The sequence below is a fragment of the Hylobates moloch genome, unplaced genomic scaffold, assembly GCF_009828535.3.
Source record: "Hylobates moloch isolate HMO894 unplaced genomic scaffold, HMol_V3 SCAFFOLD_9, whole genome shotgun sequence".
Taxonomy (NCBI): Eukaryota; Metazoa; Chordata; class Mammalia; order Primates; family Hylobatidae; genus Hylobates; species Hylobates moloch.
Window position 1 is genome coordinate 83474903 of NW_026652284.1, and position 19336 is coordinate 83494238.

At 43.2% G+C, this 19336-nt stretch overlaps 1 protein-coding gene across 1 annotated transcript in view; it reads left to right on the forward strand.

Annotated features, from left to right (window-relative positions):
* The window catches only part of ATP6V1C1 (ATPase H+ transporting V1 subunit C1), a 108658-nt gene extending 95034 nt beyond the window's left edge, over nucleotides 1–13624 (forward strand). Inside the window, exon 14 of the mRNA XM_058444600.1 lies at nucleotides 13458–13624. The gene's annotated coding sequence lies outside the window, so the exon portion shown is untranslated. The remainder of the gene's footprint in view (nucleotides 1–13457) is intronic.
* The last annotated feature ends 5712 nt before the right edge of the window (nucleotides 13625–19336 follow it).

The following is a 19336-nucleotide window of genomic DNA, read 5'->3' on the forward strand; positions in this document are numbered from 1 at the left end:
CTGTAGCTCATTGGAATACAGTATAGATGGCCTGGATCAGTGCAACGTGCAACAAGAGGACTATATCGTCTCAGTAAAAACTGAGGAGCCCATTTCACAGACCCAGCAAGGGATCACCTGCATATACAGGTATCAGCAGAAACAGGAATTTGAGATTTTATCCTGAAGGTAGTGGAAGCTTTTGGAGGTCTTAACCAGGTGAATGCAATGATCAGGTTTATTTTAGAAAGCTCATTCACAGGGAGAGAGGACTTGAAGCAGAGTTGTTACTAGAGACGAAGAAACTAGTTAGGAAGTTATTTCAGGTAATGAGGGAGACATAATTTAGGGGCTAAACTAAGGAAGCGACAACAGGAATGGAGAGAAGGCACAGCTTGCGAAGCATTTAGGTGGTAGAACTGATTGACTCAGCTCTGAGGCAGGTGTGGGGGTGAGAAGCTGGGGTGGGTGAGGGTGGGAAGAGGGTGGGGAGGGTTGGAGGAGTCAAGAATGAACCATGACTTCTGGTTTGTGCAACAGAGTGAAGGGCTGAGGCCCCATGGTTTCCAGGCAGCCTGTGTCAGTGACAGAAATGCAGAATAGAGTTTGATTTGAACTCTGGCTCTGTCAACAACTTGGTACTATGGCCTTGTGCAAGCAAGTTAATGTCTCCAAGCCTTACTTTTATCCTTTGTAAAATGGGACGATGATACCCCTCTCTTGCATGTGTGAAATAACTAACACATAGTCTGTGCTTCAGAAGTGAAGTCACTGCTACTCAGAGAACACAGAAAAAGAAGCAGTTTACAGAGAAAGATGAGTTTCATGTTAGAAGCACTGCGCTTGAGGTGACTTGGACAGCCACGTGGAGGTGTCCGGTAAGGCATTAGATATATAGGTATGGAACTCAGGAGAAAGATCTGGGCTGGAGAGAGTTCTAGGGGCCACTGACTTTTTGAAATTAGGCCAAGGCAAGGAGGTATATAAGAACAACCAGAGAGAGTGTGGAGAGGGAGAGAAATGCAGGCCCTAACGGACGGCCTTGGGAGCGTCACCATTCGACAGCTGAGGAAAGGAAGGAGAGCCGGCAAGGGAGATGTTCTGGAGCCTGCAGGGCTGTGCGGTCAGAAGGAGGTGCAAACCAGAGTCTGAAGACGCAGGTTTGAGTTTCAGCTCCCTTGCTGACTAGCTATGTGATCCTCGCAATTCAGGTAACCTCTGTAAGCTTGTCTTCTCATTTGTCAAATGGGAATGCTGCTGATAATGTCTATTTCCTGGAGATTTTGGTGAGCTAAGGTGTATAATTTTTTTTTTTTTTTTTTTTAAGCTAGAGAGCCTTATAAGTGGTTCCATGTGGTCATTTTTTCCCCCTAGACTGAATCGGCTTGCATCTAAAAGCAAGGTCACTTTAAGAGGGTCTCTAGGACTCTGGCCTTGCTTGCTCAGCAGGAATTCCAGCCTGCTAGAATTCCTCTAGGCAGCTCTGGGATCCCTGGGCAGGAGGTACAGTACCTGATGCCTGAGTGCCCCAAGCCCCTTCCGAGGAAACAGGGCCTTATGCACAGGCCCTCACGCTGTCCCACTTGACTTCACCACCCTGGCTACACCTGGTGGGAATTGGGATGGGCCCTGTTCCCAGGGGAGCTGACAAGCTGATCAGCCAGCAGCTCCCCACGTCTGCCCAGGCTGAGACAGGAGAATACGGTCTGGAGGCAGGGAACATAAGACTGATTCATGCTGACTTCCTAGAACTAAATCAAATGGAAATACTTCAGCTATTACAGGAAATATCCTCACCATTGACACAAGGCGTAAACCCAGTAAATGTCTTTGTAACTTTACTTGATCCTCTTCATTTACATAGGGCGTACACCAAGTGACAAACCTCTAGAGGGTATTTAAACCCCAGAAAATTCTGTAACGGGGCTCTTGAATCCCTATGACCGGGCCCACTCCCACCTCATTTTCAGTAAATCTCTGCTTTTGTTGCTTCATTCTTTCCTTCCTTTGTTTGTAACTTTGTCCAATTCTTTGTTCAAGACCCCAAGAACCTGGACACCCTCCACCGGTAGCAAGGGGGCCATGTGACAGAGACCCTGCCCCTCTCCTGCACGGACATTTGGACTCAGCAAGCGAGGCCAGAGTCACGGAGACCCTCTTAAAATGACCTTGCTTTTAGATGCAGGCTGATTAGTTGCCGAAGCCGAGCAACTGGCAGGGCGGGAGACATGGTGACAGTGTCTGGGTGGCTCATGGAGCCCCTCACAGCCATGAGTGGTGGCAGGAAATGGGCAGAGGTGCCTGGTGCCCAGGGCAGGGCTACTCTCCACCTGCCTTTGTCAAGCTGCTTCCTAGTTTCTTTTTTTTGGTCTGTGTTCTTGTGTGTCTCACAGTGCACTCCATTTGTTAAAGTAACTTGAGAACTTGGCCGTGTCTTGTGGCTTAGAGGAGCCTAATTGTCACGGGAGACTCTCAAGATCTCTCAGGAGGGAGTGGAGTTTTCTCAGAATAAAGAGCATCAGCTACAGTGAAGAATGGAAGTGGGGCTAATGTTTATTGACTGGAGACTGGTGAGCGAGATCATGGCACCTCCACACACGTTGAAATCCTGCAGCTGGAAAACAGAACGAGGAAGCTCTTTGTGTACTGACAAGGAGCGATCTGCAAGATAGTTTCCTAGGTGAAAAATGTGAGCTTCAGAATGGTGTAGCAAAATGAAACTCAGAAAATATCTCTAGAATAGTACATCTCATCTAATGATGCTGGTTGCCTATGAGGAGGGAAGCTGGGGGCCTGGGGACAGTGATAGGAGAAGAAATTTTCACTAAGCATTGTGTAATAATTTTCCTAAATCTTGAATCATGAAATTCAGTCACCTCTTTAAACAATCAAATCAGAAAAATATCTATCAAGAGCATGACCTATAAAGTTGAGCAAGTCCTATGCTTGGGCTTGCCCCCACAATTTATTCCTGGGTAAAGTTGAGCAAGTTACTCAACCTCTCTGAACTCATTTTGCTCATCTGTAACATAATCACAGGAATAATACCTGCCTGTTAGGGCTGATGCCATTCAACCCTGATTGACTGGTTATTGTTGTTGTTTTGTTTTCTTTACTTTTTTTTTTTTTTTTTTTGACGGAGTCTCGCTCTGTTTGTCTTGGCCAGGCTGGTCTCGAACTCCAGACCTCAAGTAATCTGCTTGCCTCAGCCTCCCAAAGTGCTGAGATTACAGCTGTGTGCCACCACGCTTGGCTGTTTTTACTGGTTTTCACACAAGGCATTTTCCGTTTCCCATTTTCCTCTTAGCCTAATAGCATGCTCCTTAAGCTGCAAAACTGCAAAGCAGTGCTATCCGTTGTTTGCAGTTTCCTTTTTTTGTTGGGTGCTCTCCATAAGATAAGAGCCATTGAGGTTAGGCCAGGTAAATTAAAACCAGCCTCTATTGTACTCAAAATTAGCTCTTCTATTTGGAATGGGCTCATTGTCTTTGGACCCAGCCCATGCCTGACGCTCTCTCTCTTTAAAACGAGTTCTTTTCCTACCCCTTCTTGGTCCCTCCTGCAAAGTTTTCTATTGATTACGTAAGCACTTCTAGATTCCCAGTGAACACAGTTTACCTTAAGCTATTAATTAAAACATTCGTTATTATTATGGCGCCCATTTCTCATTATCTTCGATCACAGTATTTTGTGCATTGTAGTCACTGAAGTGTGACCAACATTTCATTCCCACATAGTGATGCCTCCAGGGCTCGTGGACTGGACAGTCTAGGGTTGTGCTCTGCTCTGCAGGAGACAGGGAGCACCCAAGCCAAGTCGGTTCCTACCTTCCTGGCACTAGGGGGTGCTATCTTGTTTAGCTATTTTCTTAGTTTTTATTTTTGCCTTTGAATGGATGGGCCTGCTGCATTTACATCTCCCTGCAAGGATAGCAAAAGCTATAGGAAGATGATTGTGGAAAGGAAAATAGGGTCTGTGCAACCAGCTGTCTGGCTTCCTCTCTGTGGGGAATGAGTGTTAAGACATTCCCAGGCTCAGTAGGTCTGGAATGGGACCGAGATATGTGCATTCTAGTAACTATTCAGGTGATATTCAAAGCCACAGATGGGTCTTTTATTTCATTCGTGATTTGCTTTTCCCATCTTTTCTTTAAAATGTGTCTGCCGACTCTCACTCATGGTGGCATTGCCCCTCCTGGGCCTGCTGATCTCTGACTGTGTATTTATTAGATCTTCATCTGTGGGAGTCTTCTCGGCTTAGGTTGGGGGTGCTCTCTTTAGGGAATATTTGCATCTGCTGCTTCTGAGAGCCATGGGTCACTGCCAGCTTGGAACTATTTAGAGCTCCTCATGAGTTCTGGTTTAATGAAGGTCTTAGGTTTGGCCTCCCCTCCTCATTGCTGGCCCAAGAGTGAGGATCTGGATCATTTGCTCTTAGGGTAGTTCTGCTCCTCCCTGCTTGCTCACTGCTGCCAGCTCTAATTTCTACTTATAGTTTGCTCCATTTCATGTGGAGGAGTCCCTTGGCAACATCCTCTATCTCCTACAAGCCCATCTCATCTATGTTTTATCTAGGATGTAACTGTTTTGCAGAAGGAGAGCTGTATTAGTCCATTCTCATGCTACTAATAAAGACATACCTGAGACTGGGTAATGTATAAAGGAAAGAAGTTTAATTGACTCACAGCTCCACAGGGCTGAGGAAGCCTCAGGAAACTTATAATCCTGGTGGAAGGGGAAACAATCACATCCTTCTTCACATGGCGGCAGCAAGGAGAAGTGCCGAGCAAAAGGGGCAAACGTTCCTTATAAAACCATCAGATCTTGTGAGAACTCACTCACTGTCATGAGAACAGCATGAGGGTAACCACCTCCATGATTCAATTACCTCCCACCGGGTCTCATACGTGGGGACTATGGGATTACAATTTAAGATGAGATTTAGGTGGGGACACAGCCAAACCATATCAAGGGCCTATGAGAATATTTGGTCCGAGATGTTATCAGTGGAAGTCTTTTCTTTTTTTTGATGTAGATGTTCTTATTTCTATGAGACAAAATGGTAATACACCTATTGTGAGGGAATTATTCATCAAACATATGCAGTTTTCTCATTCTGCACTGTAGGAAGGTTGAAGGAACACATGTCTGGGTGTAGTTTGTGTGTTACTTCTCACAGAATTACTGGTGTATTATATTATGTTCTATTCTGGGTGTCTTGAGGCCTGATAAGACAAGCATGGCCATGAGAAATTCTGTAATTCCGCTTGTGTCTCCACCTACCTTTTTCTTCCCTTTTGTTCAGTAAAGGAGGTGTCTCTCTTGCAGCAAAGCCCACCCCACACGGTGGGTTTTAGATCCCATCCCCTTCATCTTCTCAAGGACCCTGCTCCATTGGAATCCTCCCTCTGCTGCACCATCAACTCCCTCGCAGGAAGACAGTTCCCATCTGAAATGTGCTCTATTTCTCATCTTTAAAAAACCCACCCTTGGCCAGGTTTGGTGGTTCATGCCTGTAATCCCAACACTTTGGGAGGCTGAGGATCACTTGAGCCCAGGAGTTCAAGACCAACCTGGGCAACATGGCGAAACCCCATCTTTACAAAAAATAAAAAATTAGCTGGGCATGGTGGCACCCAGAGAGCCAGGGGTCACTGCCAGCTTGGAACCATTTAGAGCTTCTCATGAGTTCTGGTTTAATGGTCTTAGGTTTGGCCTCTCCCCCTAGCTGCTGGCCCAAGAGTGAGGATCTCGATCATGGCACATCTATCATAATTTACTCTTAGGGTAGTTCTGCTCCTCTCTGCTTACTTACTGCTTCCAGGTACTTGGGAGGCTGAGGTGGGAGGATCACTTCAGCCCAGGTGGTCAAGGCTGTAGTGAGCCATGATCGTACCACTGCACTCCAGCCTGGCTGACAGAGCAAGACCCTGTCTCAAAACAAAACAAAACCCACCCTTGACCCCACCTACCCTAATTCACTTTTCTATTCCTCTTAAGAACCAGATCTCTCAAAACATATGTCTATAGCTGCCACTTTCCCTTTTTCACTCTCCATTTGCCTTTGCTTTTATTTGGTTTCTATTTTTAGCAAGGTTATTTTCACATATTTTAAAGACTCAAGAGTTCTATAAGACTTGCTATGAAAAACAACAGTCCTGGCCGGGCGCGGTGGCTCACACCTGTAATCCCAGCACTTTGGAAGGCCGAGGCGGGCAGATCACGAGGTCAGGAGATCGAGACCATCCTGGCTAACATGGTGAAACCCCGTCTCTACTAAAAAATACAAAAAATTAGCCGGGCGAGGTGGCGGGCGCCTGTAGTCCCAGCTACGCGGGAGGCTGAGGCAGGAGAATGGCGTGAACCCCGGGGATCGGAGCCTGCAGTGAGCCGAGATCGTGCCATTGCACTCCAGCCTGGGTGACTGCGAGACTCCGTCTCATAAAAAAAAAAAAAAAGAAAAAGAAAAACAACAGTCCTCTGCTTTCCCCATCAGAGACAACTGCTTACAACTCTTTTAGCTGCTTTTTCTTTTTGGCATTTAGCTCTGTGTTTCTGAATAAAATGCTAGTATTATGTTACTTCATGATCCCTCAATTGTGAGCAGTAGCGATTGACTGCCCCTACAGAGGAGGAGGATTTAGCTCTCATTCTTTCCTCTTCCCATGGCATGCACATACATTCTTTCCACCTCCTACCATTCCTGCATGGTTACATCTTAACTTTCCTTGGTTCAATAATCCATGTTTACTTTATTTTGATTATATAGTGATATTGAGAGCAGAGCCATCTAGTAAGCTTAGACTACTTTTTCTTCCTTACACAACTTTTAATTTTCCTTGGGAATAATTTTTTATGTGCTTAGTTTTCTACTTATTACCAGTCCAACTTCAAACTGCCATACTTTGTCTTTCTGCTCAAAACGTCTAGATTTATGCTATTCGTTTTGTCCTCTTGAAGAATCCCTTCCAAAACCTCTGACTTTCTCCAATTTGGATTGTCTCCAAACCGCCCTCAAGACCTGGTGTAGCACTGTTTTGTTTTCTTGTGTTTTCTTTTTCTTTTAACTTTTATTTTAGGTTCAGGGGTACATGTGCAGATTTGTTATATGGGTAAACTTGTGTCATGGAAGTCTGGCGTACAGATTATTTAGTCACCCAAGTACTAAGCCTAGTACCTGATAGTTATTTTTTCTGATCCTCTCCCTCCTCCCACTCTCCACACTCAAGTAGACCCCGGTGTCTGTTGCTACCCTCTTCGTGTCCATGAATTCTTATCATTTAGCTCATACTTATACGTGAGAACATACGATATTTGGTTTTCTGTTCCTGTATTAGTTTGCAAAGGATCATGGCCTCCAGCCCCATCCATGTTACGGCAAAGGACATGATCTCACTCTTTAAAATGGCTACATTTGATGGTGTGTATGTACCACATTTTCTGTATTTGAGCTACCATTGATGGGCATTTAGGTTGATCCTATGTCTTTGTTATTATGAATAGAACAGTTTCTTTAGAGGTCTTTTCATCAGTCTAGGGATTCCCTTCATCTTTTGCCTGGGCCCTGGCTCCAAACTTTCCCTTCCTGTTTTGGTGGAATGCGTCTTCTAGTTACTTCTTCAGAAGTGCATGTGAGGTAAAATTTTTGAGACCTTGCAAATAAAAATGCCTTTATTTTGACTTTTCACTTAATTGATGGCTAGGAATAAAAAATCTAGGTTTAAAATAATTTATTCACAATTTTGAAGGCTACAGTCCACTGTATTCTAGCCTCCAGTCTTGTGATTGAGAATTCTGAAGACATTCTGATTCTTTTAAAACTTTTGTTTTTTATTTTTAGAGACAGGGTCTTGCTATGCTACCCAGGCTGGATATGAACTCCTAGGTTCAAGGGATCCTCCCACCGTAGCTTTCCAAGTAGCTGGGATGATAGACACTTGTCACCATTCCTATCTGGCATTCTGATTCTTAATCTTATGTATGTGACGTATTTTTCTCTTGGAAGCCTGTAGGATCTTCTCTTTGTCCCCAGGTTTCTGAAGATTTATGAGGGCATTCTTTGGAGGACGTTTAATCTGTTTTGACCGTTTAATTCTAGAAAAATTTCTTGAATTATTTCATTGGTGATTTCTTCCCATCTGTGCTCTCTTATCTCTTTCCGGAATCCCTATTATTTGGGTGTTGGACCTCCTAGACTGATCCTCTAATTTTCTTTTCTATATTCTGGGTTTGTTTTTTTTTTTTTTTTGGACTTTTTATGCCTCCATTTCATTTTTCTAGCTCTCTACTAAGTTTTTTACTTCTTCCATCATATATTTAATTTCCAAGAGCTTTTTGTGGTAGTTGTTGATTGTTCTCTAAAGGTTCTATTTTATTTGTATTCTTTTCTTTTTTTAGGGTTATAACATCTCCTCTGATCTCTCTGAGGACATTAAATACAGTTTTCTTGACGTTTTCTTCCTCTATAATAGTTTCCATTTTTTCCAAGTAGCTCTTTTGCATTAGAGTCTTTCTTCAGATATCTTTTAATACCTGCTGTCTGCTTATCCTTGACTGCGGAAACCAAAAAGCTGATTTGAAGCTTTGTTCACCTGAGTGGAACTTACCCACTATGAGCTTCACAGTAGGGCAATCTGGCTTGACTATTTCCTTGGGCAGCCCTGATGTATCTTTAGGTGTTTTCTCTGGATTGGTTGGTTTTCCAAGAGAATCTTTCCTGCTTGTGTTTTGGAAGGTGAAGAGGGAAAGAAGCCTGAAAGTCTCAGCACAGGTAAGCATATAGTTTCTTAATCGTCCTATTTGATATCCCAGTCAAGAGACTCATTGTTTGATCTTTTCCAGAGAATGAATCCAGTCTTCTGCCAGGATGGGGAAGGGCATCTATTAAGAATATGGTAGGGGTCTGCAAATATAATTACTTTTTAAATTGCGTTCAACTAATTCTCCTTATTTTAATGCCAATTCCCACCCACTTGCCCTACCACTACTTTTAAAGTTCCTGGTGCCACTAACTCCTGAGACTTTGAAAAATTTGAGGTGCAAATGATGTTGGTTTTAAGTTTCCTCACTACTGACATAGGATTCCACCTTCTTCAGCCTGCTAAATTAGCTAAAACTTCTCCAAATGGTTTCCAGCTTTCAAAATACTGTGGCGTTTTTGTCCTCTCCCCGTCTTACCATCCTCATGAGTTTAAGTTAAAGATAATCACTTTAGTGTTTCTGTGTGTGCGTGTTGGGCTTCAAAAACAAGTAAAATTACATGCATGTGTTCCCATCTACTCATTAACCCACTTGCTCTGGCTGTGAACCTACCCCTCCACTGCCATTTTTACCAAATTCACCAGTGATGTTCATGTTCCCAACCCAATGGGCTGTTTTTCATCCTTTACTCACACAAACACTCCGGAGCCTTAGTCAAAATTGAATGCTTTCTTCCTGACAGGTGCTCTTCTCTGGGCTTTTGTGACACTATACTTTTTGGATTTGTTTTCTGCTCCTTTGATTTCTCCTCCCCAGCTTTCTCCTCAAGTTCATTTTCCTCTGCCAGTCCTCTAAAGAGGGATTTCCTCAAAGCGTGATCTCAGGCCATCCTCTTTCTCTCTATGTCTACCACTTTCTCCTTAGGAAATTGCACACTTTTGTTCATGGCTCCAACACTGATCTTCTTTTGATTCTTCATCTTCTCTATCTAATTGCCTACTTGTCTCCCAGGCATGTTTAACTCAAAATATCCAAAACAGACATCCTGATTTTTTTTCTCCAAATTTATTCCTCATTAAGTCTTCCTCACCTACCCAGATATACAAGCAGAAACTGGAAAGTCATTCTTGTTTTCTCCCTCTTCCTTACTTCTGACATTTAAAATATCAGCAAGGCTTCTTACTCTACCTCCAGAATGTGTCTTGAATCTATCCATTTTCTCCATCATCACTGCCACTGCCTTAGTGTATAAATCACTATTCTCTCTTGCCTTGACTATTGTAACAATCTCCAAACTGATTTCCCTGCTTTTTCTCTGGGCTCCCCAAATCAGTTATCCATACGAGTGATCTTTTATTTCTTTTCTTCTCTTTTTTTTTTTTTTTTTTTTTTTCTTGAGACAGTCTCATTTTGTCGCCCAGGCTGCAGTGCAGTGGTGTGATCTCAGCTCACTGCAGCTTCCACCTCCTGGGTTCAAGTGATTCTCCTGCCTCAGCCTCCTGGGTAACTGGGACTACAGGTGCATGTCACCATGCCCAGCAATTTTTTGTTTTTGTTTTTGTATTTTTAGTACAGACAGGGTTTCACCGTGTTAGCTAGACTAGTCTTGAACTCCTGACCTCAAGTGATCCACCCACCTCAGTCTCCCAAAGTGCTGAGATTATAGGCATGAGTCACTGCTCCTGGCCGCAAGTGATATTTCAAAAACAGAAAATCAAATTATTCCCTCTTTTAATAAAAATACTTTTCATTGCCCCTAAAACAAAATCCGAACTTGTTACCATGTTTTCTGCACCAGACTTACTTTTCCCACTGGGGCCCCTTGTTAATTCCCTGGATGCTCCACTAGGAGACTAGGGTACTAGTCTCCTGCTAGGACATGGAGCTCTAGAGGTGCCAAAGGACATCTCTCTCCCACTGTGGTACATGTTGCTTCTGGTCAGAAGAGTGCCAAATGAGTGGAGTCTATCCCTGAACATCAAAGAGCTTTGAGTGGAATTATTTTCCAAGTTTCACTTATAGCCTCCTCCTTTCTATAGGATTTGGCCGCAGGTTCATGGAGGAGGGGAATTTGGGGAGCCGAGGAATGAGTAGGGCAGGAAGCACATACGAATGTCCTGCACCAGGCTGCACTAAGAACCTTCCCTCTGTTTGATGGCTAAGGCCTTGCTTTGTGAGCAAGCTTGCTGTCCTAAAACCTTCCTCCCAGAAGGATTCTCAGTCTGTCAAGCAAATAGAGGCCACCCAAGCCTTTGTCCAGATGTGTTTAGAAATATTTGAATAATTTAGCTTTAACCTATTCCCCACCACCACCACCTACTTTTCTTTTATTCTCTAATCACCACTATTCCCCCCTAGAATATCTGCGTGCATTCTTGAGGTACATTGTTCTTTCTAATGTAGGGCTTATTCAGTAGGGTGCTTTTTAAATATCTTTTTTAAAATCCTAAAATTCTGTTCTTTTTTGAGATGCTTTGATAAGAGTAAAACAACCTGCTTTCTGGCCTCCGTGATAGCAGCAGTTCTCTGAGATTCATTAAATTGCTTGCTGGTAGCTGAGAACTTGAAATGCACATCAGTTAATTCAACCTTATGAAAGAATGTATCAGGAGACAAAATCAACAATGCAGATAATTCAAACATTCTACCAGCCCACACATCATTTTTCCTAACTTATTTCTCCTCAGAGCTGCCAGGCTAAAACTCTGTGCAACATAGATAATAAACAAATTCAAATCATCATTCTTATATTCATGGCCTGTTCCTGGATTTGGTCATATGACTGTTTATGAGGGAGTTCTCAACTGTGGAGGGAGTAGTTTTTTTACCCTATTTTCAGTAACTGTTCTATTTTTCTCAATTCTGAATAGGATTACTCACAGCATAGATGCTTCTTGGAATTGGAAAATTTTTCTCAAGGCCTCTAATCATTTCTGATTTTCCTCCCGTGAACTGTAGGATAGCACATGTGGCTTTCCTGCAATGGGATCGTCCTTCAAGAGGACCTCACAGGCTCTCCACCCGGACTGTGACGTAAGCAGCTGCAGCAGCCTTGGATGTTTCTGGATAGCCAGCCCCATGAGAACAGCTTTAAAATAGGAGACTGGCATTGTGATCAAGTGTGGACTTCGCTGTCACATCGATCTGGATTTAAATCCTGGCTTCAGTGTTTATGGATGATGTTGGACAAGTCATTTAACCTCCTTAAGTCTCAGAGTTCTCATTATGGAAATGGAGCTCTTAACAGTACCTACCCCCCAGTGTGGTTGTGAGGGTTGAGATCATCTATGTTCAAAGTGCTTATTATAAGGAGACTGGGACATGTAAGTGTTACATAAATGTTAGCTTTTATTAGTCACTGGAGTGGAGGAGAGAGGACTGCTGCCTCCCTGTCAATGTCCCCATCCTGGGAAGCCTGCCTGTGTGCACCAAGGACCATCTGACCCACTGTATCAGAAAGCATGCCCTTCTAGGGAGCGACACCTCCCACCAAGCCCCCCAGTCAGTGTCCACGCTTTCCTCTCAGTTCAAAATGCGGCTGCATCTGTGCAGAAACCAGGTGTTGCCTGTGGGTTCTGCCTCGGTGGCCAGAGGTGGAAGGAAGAAAGAGGTAGAAGGAAGGAGGAAAGGAGAGGGGCCTTCATACTTCCAGAGCCCCACTAGGGGTTACCTTCGCTTGCCCCCACACTTTTTGTCTTGCTCTGAGGATGCCAGGACTTTAAGGACATTGTCAGCGAGCATGTAAGTTCACCCCTGCAAGGTCAAAGGCAGGACAGAAAGAAGACCCAAATGTCCCAGTTAGTCAAGGAAAAACAATCACAAGAATAAAACATTTTTAAAGATTAAAATAGTAGCTGCCATCTGTTGAGCAGTTGCTATGTGTTAGGACTTGTGTGAAACATGTTCACACGGTGTCTCTGCTTCCTCACAATACTGTGAAGTAGGTATTATGCTTAATTGAACATAGGTTCATTTAAGAAAACAAATGTAAATATCATTCTAATCCTTGATTTAATTACCTCAAATTCAAGCAGAAGCAGATTGGCTCACGCTAATGGGCAGTGTACCAGGAGCTTCGTGTGTAGGGACAACTTTCACCTTCAAAATGCCCTGCGGGCTGCCTCAGCTTCTTTTCCACCAGCCCCTGGGCTCCCAGCTCTCTCAGGAGGCAGTGTTTTGCTGGGTAATTACAGTGAAAGACCGGATTGTCCTGCTCATGTTACCCCCTTCTCCCTATTTACTATAATCAGGAAGTCATGTTTTTCATTTAGGATAAGGCAATTACTCTTCTGTTGACTGAAGTCCAGCAAAAAGCAAACTGAATCTCATTTCCACATTAATGTAATGGGGGCAGGATGGAGAGGCAGCCTGATTTCCTGGTGTCTCAGCCTCTCTCTTCTATGTCTGTATCTCCTCTGATGGAAGCATCAGTCATAATAGCAACAACCAATATGGCACTGAGAGAGTAAAGTATTGTAGTTCCTTTCCCTCATCTTGGGAAATGATGAATAAAAGTCACCATCTGCTCCCCTGAGCCTTGCTGTGGTGTGACCTAACTTTACACGCAAGTACAACGAATGACCTGCCCCATCCTAAGAAGCAGTAGAATAATATGAAAAGGACTTTTTTTCTGCTCTGCCTGGGTAGACAAGCAACTCTTTGCAAAGGGAAAGGAATAAGATGTATCACGTCTCTTTAATGATTGAAGATCCAGGTTAACTGTGGTAGAATTAAGCAAAGAGCAAACAAATGTTCTGAATGTGTTTTCTTTTCTCTCAGAGAAAGAATCTCAGTCATCTGGACTGCTTTGTGCTATATGAAAATCTCTGAGAACCTTCAAGAGCCCAAGAAACTGTTCTCCTTCAAGCTGTATGCCATGGTCAGCGGTTAAAGAGAACATTCTGTTCCACTCCTCCAGCTCTGCCTTAGAAACCCAAGCCCTGCACTCCTAGGCTCCTGGCATCGTACACCAGCACCAGCAATTTTTTGCCAAAAGCATCAGCCAAAATCTATTCTATTTCAGTTCCTCTCTTTTCATCGGATTGTATTTTTACAGGTGATTGCTGATTCTCACACTGCTCTTCAGATTCATGTACAGCTGTGGTCTGAATGTGTGTGTTTTCTCAAAATTCAAGTTTAAAACTTAATCCTCAATGTGGTAGTATCAACAGGTGTGGCCTTTTGGAAAGTGAAGGTGGAGCCCTTGTGAGTGGGATTAGAGCTCTTATAAAAGAGATTGAAGAGAGCTACCTAGCCCTTCCATCTCTTCTGCCTTGTGAGGACACAGTGTTCATCCCTTTTGTCTTCCCACCATTTGAAGATACAGAAAGAAAGTGCCATCTTGGAAGCAAAGAGCAGCCCTCACCAGACACCAAGTCTGCTGGCACCTTGATCCTGGACTGCCCAGCCTCCAGGACTGTGAGAAATGAATTTCTGTTGTTTATAAATTACCTAGTCTAAGGTATGCTGTTATAGTAGCAGGAATGGACTAAGACACACATTGTCAAAATCTTCATAAGTTAAAGGTGAAGGTACAATCAGAACTGGTGCATGGAATTGGAACCGTAGGTCTTAGTAAGCACTGTAAAAATGCACTATTCAAATCTATAGAAAATGCTCTCTCTCCAAGTTCAGAAAGAAGTTACAATCTGCTTTTCCTTTTTTTCTGAAGGGAAGTAAAATTCCATGTTTCTAGACTAAGAGATCTACACCCCAGTCTTTCTCTTTCTGACATTTATAGTAACCTTTGGCAAATTACTCAAGCTTTCTTTGTTCTAGTGAAAAGAAAGTGCACAGGACAGTATTACTAAGTGGACTGAGCAACATTAGAAGTTGATAATGATGATTCCAAAGGCCTTTAAGAAGGTGTAATGCTACGTGGATGTTTTTATTGAAACCTTCCCTGGGTTTTCAGAATTCTCTTTGGAATTAGTCCTGTGGGAATATGCCTTTTGGGATCTATTCTCACTTCTTATTCAGTCCCCCTTTTCTTGTATTAAAATCTACAATTTGAAGTTATTCTGTCATTTAAAAATTAGGTCCATGACCTCATCATCACCGGGTTTTCCTCTCCAGGCCACTTCCAGTAGAATGTTGGTCATATTCCCATATGAGAGAACAAATCAGTTATTCATTACATCTGATCAACGAGCTAGTACTACACCATAAGGAAGTGTAGTAAAACCAGAAACTGAGAAACACCAGAAAAAATTTGCTTTGTCCTCTGTTTTAATTTGGGGTATGATAAAGTGCCACAGGACATTAATCCAGGGACTGAGATAGACTCTTAAGTTTGGCAATCAGTGAAAGAACTTGCCGAATCTCTCTAGAATTCACCTAAAGGAGCCAGCCTCTCTTCTCATGAGAACAATTTATTTTAGGGTTAGTGGTGAAGTAATTCTACAGTGTTTAATTCCACATATAAACTTCATTTTCTATATAAATGTTTTGTTGTAACATATTCAATTACTTTCTTTTGTTGTTTTTCTGCAACATTCCCTTTTTCACATTTTCTAACCTCTTAAACCAAATAAAAAACTCACTTATCTTCTTGCCGTTGTACTATTTGCTTTCCTTTCTTGTTTACATTCTGTGATGATGTTTACCCGATCTGTCCACATCACCTGGATTCCAGGTGTACCATTCATTCCCTGGGGAAAGCAGTCGTTCTTCAAGGCAACAGATGCAAGAATGAGCTCATGTCAAATGATATTTTCTGATTTTTTTCTCCAGATGTGGGGAACGAAATTGGATCTTGTGCTTTTGGGTGCTAACTTTGAGCCCTCTTCCTTTACATCTAAATGACAATTTGTGGATCAATGAGGATGTGTCAACTAGCCAAGATCGAGGACCTGGAGGGATGCTCTGTGGAAACTGCTTTAAAATCCTTCAGAGGGAGGGCACGGAGCTCTGGTTCTGGTATGTTCACTGAATCTGGAGCAATGGGGAAACTTGCTGAGATTTGGCATTCAAGACCAAAGAGATTTACCTAGGATCTGTACCCCGTTGGCCAGAATTATTGCTACTGTTGCTCCTCAATTATGCTACCTTTTCACTTGGAAAAAGATGGAAACTTGTAAGGCAGTGAATCTATCTTTACTGCTTTTCAGATGGCTGATTCTAAAGGCAGGTTTAGGTTCCTGCTGACCCTTCTGTTCCATCCTGATTGTCCGCCTTACTGAAGGTCTCTTTTCTACAGCTCACAATAGTCGGGTAGAGCCCAGTGATGCCAAGCCACAGAAATGAGACCTTGGAGGGAGAAGCACTACAGGCCTTTGCTCCAGTTTCCATAGAAATGAGCCAGAGGTGGTACCGGTCACAGGGGTTCTTAAAGCCAAAGAGAATTTATTTTGAGAATCCCATCACATAGCAAATACCACTCTGTAGTAGTTTTTACAGGTGTAATTTATTTCATTGCTCTGGATAGCTTTGGCTTAGGCTTTCCAATGCTCTGTTGCAGCCTTTGTCCTTAGGAGAATTCTTTTTTTGTTGCTTTCAAACTTGATGGAAAAAGATAACCAATTCATGCCAGTCAAGCTACAGATTCTGAACAGAGGGTTTAAGATAATGTATTACATTTTACATATTTACATTTAATTTATGACATTTATTCCTGAAGGTTTAGGAGAAAATTCAATCCCAACTAAAGAGCTGTAATTAAAAGAGCACAGAGCCAGCAGCCAGAGGCCCCGAGCTCTGGCTGAAACTTCAGCTCTGCCAGAGAGAACATTTCCTGTGTGACCTTGGGCAATTTTACAACTTTCTGAGCTATGATTTCCTAGTTGGTAAAATAAAAGGAGTGGATTGGCTGCTCTTTAACTTTTTCTGGCTTCTGAATTTCTCTGAATCAATGGTGTTATGTAATGCCAAGAAAGAGATTCCATGAAAAAATGTAACTGCTCTGTCAATGAGGATTACTTAGAAATGGGTGTAAAAAAATTTACTTGCAGGAAGGTTGTTAGCAGTAACATCACAAGGGAAGGAAAAAGAAAGGAAAGAAAAGAAAAAAACCTACCTATTTACCAGACTTCTGCAGTGTGCTAAGCAAATTCACAAACATTATCTTGTGTGAAAAGACATAATAATTTCAGGGATTTCCCTCTTAAGGAAGAGAGATGACATTGTTGCTTGTTGCCCCAAAGGTGCTGTGATAGCAACATTCATGGAGTGTTTCTATGTGCCAGGCACTCTTTGAGGCCCTTTACACATACTGACACAATTCATTATTCCAATTTACAGATGATGCAGTTGAGGCATAAAGAGGTTAAGTAGCTTGCCCAAGACTATCCACTTAAGTAGCAGAGCCAAACTTTAAACTCAGAAAGTCAGGCTCTTGAAATTGCACTTTTAACTGTATCCCCACCTTGTCTCTTGCTATTCATTCATTAAGCAAATATTTGATGAGCACTGACTCTATGAAGGCGTTAAATTAATCCCTTTTGAAGATTCCAAGCATGTCACCATATCTTTGTCTTTAAGAAGCTTAAACTATACACAATAGATGATCAAAAATGTGTGTGAAATGAGTGACCACACTCAACCTTAGCCAGGCAGTACTTGATAACCATCTCCTGTATTCTGGAAATGTTCATAATTCCATTCAAGTAAGTAGACAGGGCCTGGCAAGAGGGGTCCCTGCTCTGGGCCCCTGCTCCAGAGGTCCCACAATGGTTCTCCAGCCCTGGTCCTCTCTATGGCCAAGGAATCCAGGGACCACAGAATGCATGTACCTGGAGCCTGAGTCTCAGCCCCTTCTAACCTCCCTGTTGGGTAGTTGAGACCTTGCAACTCTCTTCTCCAAACCCCCTGAGCCTACTTCCAGGGCTTGTACTGGAAGCAAACCCCATGAGGGCAGACCACATCTCCCAGGCACATGCTCCTCCGCCAGAGGGATGGCCAAGGTCAGCTATTTGTGGGAGGGGAGTCTGGACAGACGTTAGACCCATGGGCCCATAAGGACCTGTGTGTAGCAGGACTGAACTGAGGATAGAAAGAGGAGTGGGTGGGTCAATTCCACCCACAATCCCACTGCCATGTTCAGTGCAGAACTCCAAAGATTGAGAGAACTCTACATTAGAACCTGGCCTTTTAAGTTGTTATGAAGATAACTTGTCAAGGTAAGAGGACAGCTCATGTTTCAATTAAACTTGCTCACTTGGTTTATACCTTTTACAATGTAAACATATGGGCATGTGGGTTTCTATTTGGCCCCAGCATACCCCTCCACTTCATCTCATGTTTACTCTGTTTCCTGTGCTCACCAAGCTCCAGCTCTTTCAGTTTCTTTCGTTTTCTAGAACTCCCCCAGGACTGTCTAACTCAGATACTCTTTCTGGCCTGTCTGCTCTTTGGGTGGTGACATCACGAAGTGGCTGGTTATGAAAGGAGAACTGTGCTGTAGAACTGAGGAAAGCACAGGCTCTGCTAGAGATGTTAAGTATTCTCTCTCCCTGAAAGCTGGTTCTTCTGAAATCGGAATATTCAGGGGGGAAGGAAAAGGGGCACAGGGCATCTGAATTCCAAAGGACTAGGGAAGCCACCACTTCCCAGATAACTGCACTCCCTCTACCTTACACCTAAAACAAGGTTGAAGAGGCCTGTCAGGGCCATCTCAAAAGGAGAAGCAAAGCCTGCAGAGGAGGCCAGCCTGAGTCCTGGGGTGGGAACGGGCGCTGGGCTCAGCATGAGGAGGAGGAGACCCTGGCCACAGTTCCATGAATCTTTGCTCCCTTCCGCATTATGGATTCTGGTTAGTGCCTGCCAGAGGGATGTCTGACGGCTCTACCCTCAACTGGATCATCTTTAGCCCAAATTGCAATAGTTTAAGTGAATCAAATTACCGTAAAACGATACTTTATTATTCATTCACTGGACATTTACTGAGGGCCTACTATGTGCCAGGCCCTCTGAACTTGCCCTACCTATTGGATGCTACGTGCTAAATGTTATACACAATGTACTCTAGTACATTCTATAAATTATATAGGATATAATGAGTACTATATTCTCTATGCTTTACATGTTGTATTAAACATCACACCCTATAGTCTACATACAATAGATAATACACAAAATATATATGTATTATGTCTACTAGAACAGTCTTTTGTCACAATAGGAATTTAGTAAATATACATTAATTGAATGAATGAACGAATATGATACTTAATACCATATTCTAGCAGAGCTTGGTCATTGAAGAGTTATTCTTCCAAACCCTTCCCTTTCCTGCCCCCCTCTTGAAGGCTAAGAAGATTTTCATCTTTCACCACCTGTTCTGGATTCTTGGAACAGGTAAATTCATTGGCCTACCCAAGTCTGAGCTCTAGGTCTGAACCCGCATGGACCTGAGGGTGCACTGGGAAAAGAAAGGCTGACAACTGGATCCCGGGAATGTCAAGGCCACCCTGGGCTTGGAGGGACCGGCCATGCCTCCAAGCCCCGCCCAGAGAGGGGATTCTGGATGCTGCGTGGTTCATGTGATCTATTGCTTTCTTGAGTTTAAAGTTCAGAGGATCATGAAGTCCCACAGCTGGAAGGGGTGTTAGTGACACTGCCTAGCCCAACTCTCTTAAAAATCATAGCCCTACTCCTGCCTCCCCAAATCAGATACAACAGGCATAGGCTCTGACTCTTCCTTAAGTCTTAGTGGCAATACT